Consider the following 12533-nt stretch of genomic DNA (forward strand, 5'->3'; position numbering starts at 1 on the left):
CTGCGCACAGGCACCTCCTCCTCCTAAAAGGTTAGGATGCTCTGCACACACCGGCCCTGTTGGTGTCACCCCATGTGAGGGTGTCACCCGGTGCGGTCCGCACCCCCCGCACCCCCATAGTGACGCCGCTGCCGCAGTCCTTTCTCTGATTTCCAGTGACTTGCCGTTGCCAAGGCTTGTTGGGTCCATCCTGGTCGCCGACACCGCAGCACTCGATAGACTTTGTGGGACAGCTCGAATCCGGCTCATGGACTTCGTTGTCGCCTCCTGGACCTCGTGGCTGAAGAGTCAAGACACCCATCAACTCACCTGAAGCACCCGACATCTGTGTCCATCCTGCCCTAGGTCACTGGCAAGTGACCCAGACTCTGTCCCCTCTGCTTCCAGGTTCCTTACATCCCAGATCCAGGCTTGGATCTCTCTGGACACTTCTCTTCACGGCAGCAGGACAGGAGTTCTTTGCAGGCTTCCATTGGAATTGACGACGTGACCCGACCCGACACCAAAAGACACCTATGCACCCGGCTTCCCTGGGTGAGGTAACTCGAGTACTCCGGTGCTCTCGTGGGTGCTAGTCCTAGAACTTCTTAAGTCCAAAAGGGTTTGGTCCTGACTCAATTAGAAGTGTCCCTAATCTTTAAAATTCCAACCGCGACATTGCCCATAGAAGATAATAGGAACCCGCGGTTGTGTTTTCACACTGCATACAGTCCCCGTGGGTCTCCTGCGTCACTACCTTGGGTGGTTCCTTGGGGTCCCAGCGATTCTAGAGGCAATAGGCCTGATGCCTATTCCAGTCGTGGTTCTTATACCACTTTTTTGGTTTATGGTTTGGTACGCCCCTAGGGCCCAAACGTGTATTTGTGCATTTACTGATGCTTGCTCACTTGTAAACTAAGTACTTCGAACTCCAGTCTCATAAAGAGACTAGAGGGGTGTGTTTTATCCTAAATACATATATTTTGAATATATACCTGGTGTGGTTGTCTTTTCGTTTGATCATTCAAGAGATTATAGACTGGTAAAACAAGCTGCTTTACATTCCTTCAAGACTTAGCCTGAAGACTGCTCTCAATAGCTACCACTAGGATAGCTTTCATATAAGGTTGTCTTTAACCATTCACCATAAGGGGTTGTTTGGACTGATACAAGGTGCCCACTAGAACTAGTGGACAGCATATATCAGGCCACCTTCTCACAGCAGTCTGCCATCACCATTGAGTGAGACTATAGTTACACATAGGAATGCCAGGCAATGTACTATCACCAGTGAGAGACCATAGTTACACATAGGAATGCCAGGCAATGTTCCTTCGCCAGTGAGCAAGACCATAGTTACATAATGTGGTGCCAGGCAGTGTGCCATCGCCAGTGAGTGAGACTAATTACACCTTGGGATTCCAGGTAGTGTGCCACCGCCAGTGAGCCAGACTATAGTTACACATAGGGATGCCAGGCAGTGTGTTATCGACATCGATTGAGACTAGTTACACATAGGGATGCCAGGCAGTGTGCCATCGCCAGTCAGCTAGACTAGTTACACATAGGGATACCAGACAGTGTGCTATCGCCAGTGATCAAGACTATAGTTACACATAGGGATGCCAGGGTGTATGCCATCACCAGTGAGCGAGACTAGTCATACATTGGGTTACCAAGCAGTGTACCATTGCCAGTGAGACTATAGTTACCACATAGGAGTGCCATTGCCAGTGAGCTGGACTAGTTACACATAAGGATACCAGGCAGTGTCCCATCACCAGTGAGCTAGACTAATTACACATAGTGATGCCAGGCAGTGTGCCATCGCCAGTGAGCCAGACTATAGTTACACATATGGATGCCAGGCAGTGGGCCATCGCCAGTAAGTGAGACTGGTTACACGTGGGGATGCCAGGCAATGTTCCATTTGTAGTGAGCGAGACTAGTGAGGGAGACTATAGTTACATAATGTGATGCCAGGCAGTGTGCCATTGCTAGTGAGCAAAACTGTAGTTACACATAGGGATACCAGGCAGTGTGCCATCACCAGTGAGCAAGACTATAGTTACATAATGGGATGCCAGGCAGTTTGCCATCACCAGTGAGTGAGACTATTGTTACACTTAGGGATGCCAGGCAGTGTGCCATCGCCAGTGAGCAAGACTAAAGTTACACATAGGGATGCCAGGCAGTGTGCCATCACCAGTGAGAGACCACAGTTACACACAAGGATGCCAGGCAGTGTGCCATCACCAGTGAGCGAGACTTTAGTTACACAATGTGATGTTAGGCAGTACACATAGGGTTGCCAGACTGTGTGCCATTGTCAGTGTGTGAGACTAGTTACACGTAGGGATGCAAGGCAGCGTGACATCGCCAGTGAGCGAGACCATAGTTACATAATCTGAAGACAGGCAGTGTGCCATCGCTAGTGAGGGAGATTATAGTTACATAATGTGATGCCAGGCAGTGTGCCATCACTAGTGAGTAAGACTATAGTTACACGTGGGGATGCTAGGCAGTGTGCCATCGCCAGTGAGCGAGACTATAGAACGGCGGGGCCAGCATTGGCCACGCCAAAGGTATGGCGGTCGAGCCGGCCCCCTCCGCGACGGTGGGGAGGGGCGTGCCTTTCGCTCACTCTAGTGATGCGGCGGCCTCCCCCCCTCCCCTCCACTCTCATAGGTCCCGGGCGTGGGCGCGACCCGGAAGTGATTGGAATCACTTCTGGGTCGCGCCGATGGGCTATCGTCCGTCCAGGGGTATAAAGGGCTGGGAAGCCCAGGAAGCCGCCTCTTGGTTCCTGGCTCCCCAGCTTGCCCCCTCCCACGCCTCGCTAGGAGGCGTTAACCTTTGTTTTTCTTCTTCCCCCTTCAGGTCGTTGTGCAGTGGCGAGGACGGGCACCGGACATCAATCGGCAATCAGCCTTAAGTCTAGAAGGGGAAGCCGTCGATCGCTGTCGGGCGGATTCGCGGAGGACGGCGTTGAACGCGGCGAGAAGTGTCCGTCGTTGGCTGCCTTGACGTCGACACAGTGGGCGGGAATTGTATCGGAGGTCGTTTCGGCGCGTACGGAGGCTGAGGCCAGGAACGTAGGCCGAGGGCAGGAGCCCCACGAGCAGGTACCCGGCGGGGGATTGTGCAGGGCCGGTATCGGCGCATAACCCCTCCGGTTTGAGCACCGTATTTCAAGTGGGTGCTGCAGAAGTGTATAGCTGTTTACCGGTGTTCGATCTGCGGGGGAGGCCTACTACGGGTAAATAACAGCTTGTGTATCTGTACAAAAAGAGTCTCTTAAACGCGCGTGTGTAATTATTTTCAGCGGCATAGCATCTGTGATAGATCAGTAGATAGAGCATGAGTATTCTAATCGCTTTGTCATGAGTTCCGGTCTAATGTCATGCTGAACAGTTTGGTTTTCTTTTCCTTTGATTTTAATCCGCATAGATTTGAATTAGGTATCCACTCGCACCGAATTTTACAAGGTACTAGGACAGTGCATTGTGGGTGGAATTGAGGGGTGGGGAGCACCAGTTTTTTCCATTTTAGGAACCATTTCTCAGAACCTTTCTTGCGGGATATAGCAATTAAATTGTTTACAAGAATAGACATCGCAATACAGACACCTTAGGGGAAAGTATGTAGGTATCCCAATATTGTGCAGACGTTGTCCTGATACTTCCTTGTGGGGGTCGTTGATATATTTGGGGGACACAATTGCTGGCTCTGTTGTGTGTGTTTTGTGAATTTCTATCACGGGCGGGCGGGGCATCAGTATTTGGTGGTCTTTTTGGGACAATTGGCGCAGGTTGGCCGTTTCTTAAAATCATTGCATTAAACCCCTGCACGACTGAGGATCACTAAGAGCACTGCCCTCTGTACACAGTTGAGCGACCGCATTAAGCTCAAGTCAGGGTAAGGGTCTGATCTAGGGGGGCTTGTTGGGGGTTGTGGTTTTACCGTAATATATTTGCATTATGGCAGGTAAAGCTAAGAGGGGGGAGCAGGGCTCTCGCATGGAGAGGTTGATGGAGGAAATGATGCGGAAGGTGACAGAGATGGGGCAGGACCTTGCTAACCTCAGGGAGAAGGTCGAAGGACAGGAGGGTGAGAGGCCTAGGCGCCCACATGTGCCCCCCAAGGCAGCCTTTCCATCTATTCCCAAAAGGGTGAGAACCAAGAAGCGCGTGGCAAAGGGAATACCTTCACCCACCCCCCAGACCCCAGGCGATCAGGTGCCACTTACCCCTGCCCCGGTACCAGGCCCAGTGGGCCCATTGTCACCAGTGCCGGCAACAACCCCACCGGTACCGGCACCACCAGTGGCACCGCTGGCACCACCTCTGCATCCAGGGCTGCCGGCTATTCCCGTGGTCCCTGTGCCCCAACCCGCCCCCCTAGGGGGGCCACTCCCAGCGACCCCGGGCCCCGTCCCATTACCAATACCACCGGTGGGGGGGAGGTCCCTCAGGATGTAGTGTCACATCTGGCAGCAATTCTGCCTTGGTTGGGGAAGGCAGGCATTTTAGCCCCTGCGGTGGGAGTGAAAGAGTTAGGTACCGATGCGTTAGCAGAAGCAACGCGAATTGTGTGTGAGTTCAATGCAGGGCGCAAGGAGCAGAGCATTGCTGGGCCTGTCGCTTCGTTACCTGTCATTTCAGGGGGGGGTACCGCCACTCGGGAGGACAAAGGGGTGTCAGTTCCCAGTGCGACAATCGGGATTCCACCGAAGGCTCCAGGGACAACGGTAACAGGTAAACTGCCTACATTGCCAATGTTGGGTGTGGGCGAGATCAGCTCCAAGCACGAGTTCTTGGGCAGGCATGTGTCGCAGGAGTTAAAAAACAGGATTTGGGCTGGTGAATATATTAACATGTTTTCGCTACTGATCTGTGAGAGGGAAAGGGAGGAGTCAAGGAAGAACAAAGATTACATGCTCCCAAGGGAATGGGCTAGTGAAATGCTGAAATATAGGGTGGAAGAGAACTTACTTAATTGGATTAGAGCCTTTTCCATATTTATGGCAGTAACAGCTGAGCGTTTCCCAAACTTGCAGGCGCAGATGGCTTGTTACCAGAACAGGATAGTGTTGGCCCATGATAAATTCGCGGGCGGGGGGTGGTTAGTGTATGACAAAAATTTCAGGGTGGCCAAGGCTGCCGACCCAACACTGTCATGGGACCGAATTTACACAGTATCTTGGTTGGATCTATTTGGGAGCGAGGGGCATGGTAATACAAAGAGTCAGTCCCTTCAGCCAGCTCAGCCTTTTCAGCCCTTTCGGTCACAGGGTAACACAAGCTACACCACGAGTTCAAGCAATAATAGTGGAAGGAAAGGGACGTGCTGGGACTTCAACAGGCGGACTTGCACCAGACCACAGGGTCAGTGCAGGTTCAAGCATGCGTGTTCCATTTGCGCCAATCCATCCCACCCTGAATCTAAGTGTCTTAAAAGATCAAAAGATAAGGGCAGAAAGAAACAGGAGTGAGGTGAGGTCCCCGCTCAAAGCGCGCTCCCCCATTGATGTGACGGCACTGACTCCATGGCTCAACAAATACCCATGCCTCTCGACAGCAAGGATTCTGTTGGAGGGTTTCAGGGATGGTTTTAGGATACCAGCTCCAAATTATGTGGGGTCATCTGAGTGCCAGAACCAACTCTCCGCCCGGACCAATCCGGGCATAGTTTCCACAAAGATTGCCAAGGAGTTGCGCCTGGGTAGGGTTGCCGGCCCTTTCAAGTCGGTGCCAGTTGAGAACTTTGTATGCTCCCCTTTGGGTGTAGTCCCCAAGAAGGTAGAAGGGGAATTCAGACTCATTCACAACTTGTCCGCTCCCAGGGGTAACTCTCTGAATGGTGCTATTAACGATGAGTTCTGCAGTGTTAGATATGCCTCATTTGACCAGGCAGTGGAGATCCTCAGGGGTTTGGGCCCCGGAGCACTGATGGCAAAATCCGACATAGAATCAGCCTTTTGGTTACTCCCTGTACATCCGGACGATTATCATCTGCTTGGTTTTAAATTTCAAGTTAATTTTTATATGGATATGTGTATGCCGATGGGCTGCTCTGTTTTATGCGCATATTTTGAGAAATTCAGTTCATTCTTGGAATGGGTTTTCAGGCAGAGGACAGGGCACCAGTGGGTCATGCATTACCTTGATGACTTTCTTATCCTGGGGTCACGGGGCTCCCCGGAGTGTGGGTGGGCGCTGCAGGAATTTTGCGCACTCATGCAGGCTCTGGGGGTTCCTTTGGCCCCGGGGAAGACGGTTGGCCCTGCATCTACTATTGAGTTCCTGGGCACTGAGCTGGATTCCATTCAGAAGTGTTTTAGGTTACCCATGGACAAGGTCAACAAATTCAGGGCATCTTTACAACTATGCTTGGGTAAGCAGAAGGTCACACTACATCAGTTGCAGCAGACAGTTGGGCAACTCAATTTTGCTCTACGAGTCATTCCAATGGCCAGACCCTTCTCCAGATCCATCTCCCAAGCCATGGCTGGCCTCAAAGAAAAACATCACCACACCAGGCTGTCAGCGGAGGTTCGGCAGGACATGCGGATTTGGATGGCATTCCTGCAGGATTTCAATGGCAGGGTAGTGTGGCCCGGTCCGCCCATTGCGTCTGCGGAGTTGGGTTTAATGACTGACGCCGCGGGCAGTGAGGGATTCGGCGCCATACTCGGTACCGAGTGGGTGGCTCAACGTTGGCCAGCGTGGTGGGTGGAGAGCGGCCTAACAGGAAACATTGGCTTCCTGGAGCTATTCCCCATCTGGGTGGCATTGATTGTATGGCCGGAACAATTGCGTAATCAGTCAGTGATTTTCTGGTCAGATAACATGACTGTGGTTGAATGCATCAACCAGCAGGCAGCCCGGTGTAAGATGCTTCTCCGCCTCTTGAAGGAGATTGTTCTCACATGTATGAAATTGAATGTACAATTTAGAGCTAAAAACGTGCCTGGTGTACTTAATCATGCGGCTGACGCACTTTCTCGCTTTAAGATGCAGGTGTTCAGGTCTCACCTCCCAGCAGCGGCAGAGTGTGCCACCCCCCTCCCAGAACGACTTTGGCAGATTGGTGCCCCTCCTTACCAGACCTCGTGGCAGCGAGTCTAGCACCCAGGACCAGGAAAGCATACGAAGGGGCGATCTGGAAATATTGTTCTTTCTTGGGTGAGGGGTGGGCTGAGCGGTGGCACGACACGGGGGCACTCATTGCATACTTAGGTTGTTTAAGGACCAACGGGCTTTCAGCGGCTGCAGCTAGGAGACAGGTGGCAGCGATTTCCTTCTTCGCTCAGATCAGCGACAGGGGTGATCTCACTAACAGTTTCACAGTGAGGAAGACTCTGAAAGGGTGGCAACGCCTCCAGGGGTCGACCCCAGACACAAGGCAGCCAATTGGGGTGGAGCTTCTGACGTCAATATTAGCAGCCCTCCCCGCAATTTGCAACACATCAGGGGAGGCCCTGTTATTCACTGTGGCCTTTTCATTGGCCTTTTACGGCGCTTTTCGTATTGGGGAGTTGGTGGCCCAAAACAAACTAGTTAATAGGATATCTCAAAAAGAGTGGGGGTCTAAGGGATATGGTTTAAGGACTCAAACAGTTTATAATCCCCAATTCAACTAATGTATACAAAAAGAAAAACTGTGAGTCAAAAAGTTTTGTGACCATAACGTAACCACTCAGTAAATACTGATCTAAATCTATCTGCTGTCAACAAAGTACCAAATGTGCCAATAGGTGTGTGTATGCATGAGAAAGATTCCCATCACCCACAAGTGGCTCGCTTCATCATTTGGTAACCTGGGAACTTCACCAGAGAACCATCCTCTACCAGATGGACGTAGATGCTGGTTCAATGTGTGTCCCAAATGTATCTGTTGGTATATTGTCTGAATCGAGGGAAACCACAGTAATGATGATAAGGGGTGATGTATGCAGTGCACGTGATAAGAAAGTGATGGTTAAGATTGGTTACCAAGGCACAAATATGTTTTTATTGGAGTGCTACCTTGATACTAAGATAAAATAAAACCGTGCTATGACAGTTTGAACAAATAACTGTGTTGGAAAAGACTGGTCTACATGTTTCAGCTCTCGGATAAATTATATCCCAGCTTTCGTCAGGACCAGAAAGCTACTGCAAAATTATGGTGTATTTAATACAAAAATCTCGAAAAACATACAACCTGGACCTTGCTCTTGGTACAGGGAAAATACCCGAATAGTTCTGGGTATGTGCCTCACCCCACCTGGCAACTGCTCAGGTTAGGAGGCACCGCTCTCTCCGTCGGTACCTCTCGCGGCTTCTGAGCGAGAAGGGGAGGTGCTCGGCAGCCTGCAGTTTGAATGCATTAAAATCAGGGCCAATACACTATTAATATCGGTCAGGAAGTCCAAGACCGATCAGGAGGCCCGGGGTGAGGGGGTGGTTCTCCACCGGGCACAGGGTAACCCATGCTGTCCTGTATCACACGTTGAGGGCTACCTACAGGTTAGACCACTTAACGTAGGGGGGCCTTTCTTGATCCATGCGGATGGGGTCCCGCTGCCACGCTTTCAATTTAAAAGGGTGTGGGCCATGGCAATTCTGAAAGCAGGTCAGAATCCCGAGAGTTTTGGTACCCACTCCTTTAGGATAGGGGCTGCCACCGAAGCAACAGCCAGGGGTCTATCAAGCGGCGATGTGCAGAGGATAGGGAGATGGGTGTACAATTGTTACAAACGGTATGTGCGCCTACACATGCTGTGAGAGTGAGAGGCACACAGCGCTGATGCATGTTTTTTTCTGCTTCCATTACAGTTTCTCAAGCCTGTCACGCAGGGGAGAAACTCAAGACACCGCACCAGCAACAATCGGCAACGCGAATATCATCACCACTAAAGGAAATGCTTCAGACTGTGTGGATCATAGGCCATTCATATGTAAGGCGTTTGTCTAACCTTTTTTCTACAGGTGATTACAGGGAAAGAGCGCGGCAGGCAGGTTTTGAGGTAGCATATCATGGAAAAGGGGGGCTATGTTTTGATCGGTTCAGGGGTATCATACTGGACCTGGTAAGGAAAGGGGGTCCACCCCCTGATATAATCATTCTGCACTTGGGGGGGGGGAATGATTTAGCAAGACTAGGAAGAAGAGGGTTGGTGGAAACGATAGTCACTGAAATAGGCTGGTTAGCTAAGACTTGTCAGGGCTGCACTATTGGGTGGTCGCAGATGATACCCCGATTCAAATGGAGAGGGGGGGAATCTGTGAAGGCTTTGAATCACTCTGCAAGGAGAATCAATAATAAGCTTGAGAGACTTTTCAGGGCTCCCCACTTACAGACCATCGCCCATGGATGCATTGGGGGTGAGCCGTGCTTCTTAAAAGATGGCGTTCACTTATCCCAGGTAGGCAACGAGGTGTTCCTGGAGAATATGTTGGCATGGTTGAGGGGCCTTAGTCGCAGGGGATGACCTTTCTGGTGAGCACAGGGGGGTGCTAGATAGTCGGTCAACTATGCTAGCCTGTGGCGGTAAGGTCATGATTGGTGAGCAGTAAATTTAAGGTCCTTAGAGGGCAGCGCCATTCCCGAATGGTGTTGCCCAAGTGGGAGGGACAAGTGGTCGCTCCTAGAACTCCAGGGGCAGTTGGGTGCGGGGGAGGAGGGAGTCACGCTTTCTCTAGGCTGATTGGCCATCCCGCATGTGCACAACGGCTGCAAGGGCCCCTTCATGGAGATCAGGTATAGAGCGTACGGGGGTAACCGGGGGGGGGGGGAGTACCCTCACGGTGAACGGGCCCTCTGCGCATGCGCACTCTGGCTGGAGGGCGTGGTTATAATTTGATAAGGATCTGACACCAGTTAGTGACCTTGCCGTAGGCCCATTTAGGTACGCAGAAAATAAAGTTTGTAAAGATTGTTAAAGATATGTTTAGATATGGACAGGAAACCTTTGTATTAGAGTTATGTTAAGGTTAGCCATTCGATATCTGTACTTATCAATTGTAATCTGTGTAAAGTATATTTTCTGCTGTGTTTTGAAAAAGTGAAATTTTAATGTTTATTAATTTCCTATATTAAATACGGCTGGGGGGTGTCACGCCCCCTGCCTTCCAAAAACTTCTCCCCTGTCACGGCTCTTTTGTGGGGAGGAGGGGGTGTAGGGAGTACCTGGCCATATAGTTACACGTGGGGATGCCAGGCAGTGTGCCATCGCCAGTGAGCGAGGCTATAGTTATATAATGTGATGCCAGGCAGTGTGCCATCGCCAGTGATCAAGACTATAGTTACACAGTGTGATTCCAGGCAATGTGCCATCGCCAGTGAGCGAGACTTTAGTTACACGTGGGGATGCCAGGCTGTGTGGCATCGCCTGTGAGTGAGACTAGTTGCACGTGTGTATGCCAGGCACAGTGCCATCACCAGTGAGCTAGACTAGCTACACATAGGGATGCCAGGCAGTGTGCCATCACCAGTGAGCTAGACTAGCTACACATAGGGATGCCAGGCAGTGTGCCATCGCCAGTGAGCTAGACTAGCTACACATAGGGATGCCAGGCAGTGTGCCATCGCCAGTGAGAGAGACTGGTTACACGTGGGGATGCCGGGCACAGTCCCATAACCAGTGAGCTATACAACAGTTACAGAGTGTGATACCAGCGTGTGAAACTGTAGTAAGTGGCACAGCTGTTCCTGTCAGGCTGCACGAGTGCCAGCGAGTGAGCCTGCCTGTGCACTCTCGAGTGAGGGTGGCTAGACACAGCGATGCCAGGCAGGGTGCCATCTCCAGTGACGGTACACCTTGTCAGGCCTGCCAGGTAGCATGGGTGAGCCTGTAGCGAGTCACGGGGATACCGCCAGTGCACCCTCTGCTGAGACAGACGTCCTTAAATGGGTGCACCGCCTCCGTGCCACTGTGCCAATGAGTGACGGCGAAACTTGGCTCTGACGGCGGAAGATGCCCCTGACAGGTGACTCAGCTGGGAAGAAGCTGTCGGCGTCATAGGAGCTCTAGGCGGGTTTTGCTGGGCACGGGGCCAGGAGTTTGTTGCAGTGAGATAACCAACCAGAAGTCATTTACGGTAATTTGCATATCACGACATGGGTTACAAAGAGTGCATGTGTGTTTGTGCGCGCGCGGGTGATGCTGACGCCGGTACCGCTGGGTCTGCTAGTGCTACCCGGAACCGGGAGGACATTCCGCGAATCCGAGCGGCGCGGGCATGCGAATGATGGACATAATCAGTGCGATAATCAGAATGGCTGTTAACCCGTGCTCGCCTGGAAAGCGCCAGAGGCCTGGAAAGGGAGCGCACACTCACTAAATTGGCTATAATTGGCAAATTTACAACTCAATGGATTCATACGGCTCGCTGGCTCGGGCTATCACAGCCTGGCAGCGGAGTGACTCCCTGCAGTCACTGAGCGCACATGGCACACATCCCCTCCCCCAACCCCCAGTCACCCCATACCCCATGTCACTCACTACAGTCCCACTGGCTGAAGGTGACACTGCACAGGCCCTCGCTCACTGGTGATGGTACAGCGTGGCAGCTGTCTAACTTACCGCACTCTCATTGGCTGTAGATAGTACAGCCCGGCATCCCTGTAACTTCCTGCAGGCTCACTCAGCAGAAATTGTACATCCTTCTACCCCTCTAACTTACTGAAGTCTGACTGACTGGAGGTGAAACAGCACAGGCGCTCACTCAGTGATGATGGTACAGCCTGGTGTTTGTGAACTCACTACAATCTGCTTGCTTGCCTTGGTGGAGATGGCACAGGCTGGCATTCTGTAACTTAAAAAAATATATATTTTATCATTTTAATCAACTAGAAAACAGAAGTACATTTCATGTCAAGCTCATTGGCAGGGATATACACATCACAGCAGGAGTGCAGATGCCCAGCAGGGTGTTATTATACAGCGCCACTAGGTATACACATCAAGACACATTCACCACATATTTTACTAAGCTAGCCCCACCCCTCTGCTGCTCGGCCAGTGGCGCCTATTTAGTGTCCCAAGAGTTGGTCCCACTAGGTCTCTGCTGCGCCGCCTCATAGATGCCCCAGTAATGACCACCCTTCGCACTGGGGTGGTTGGGTTTGCGTGTGTCCTGCCCTTTGCCGCCTGGAAGCCTCTGAAGGGGCTGCCAGTGTCTCTGGGGCTGAAGCTGGGCACAGAGCTCGCTCTGCTTGTCATAGTACATTCAGTCTCTATGCCAGTGCATGAGTCTTGGCAGTGGCCCCCGCCCCAAGGAATGACTGTTGCATCTCTTCACCTGCAAGAGCCATAGCCATATATGCGACTCACCTTAGAAATATTATTGGCATGACCCAATAGTGCTACAAAAGGGTCTGGATCAGTCCTAATCCCAGTCATAACCAACAGGCTCGAAAAAATGTGTCCAGAAGGCCACACGGGGCGAGGGAGCATGCGGGTTCACTCCATGCCAAGTGCAGGAAATCGACCTCGGTGCAGCCATATTGACGACAGTTTGCATCAGTTCTCAATGTCAGATGTTTCAAAGCCACCGGGCTGTAGT

The sequence above is a fragment of the Triturus cristatus genome, chromosome 12 (assembly GCF_964204655.1).
Source record: "Triturus cristatus chromosome 12, aTriCri1.1, whole genome shotgun sequence".
NCBI classification, from domain to species: Eukaryota; Metazoa; Chordata; class Amphibia; order Caudata; family Salamandridae; genus Triturus; species Triturus cristatus.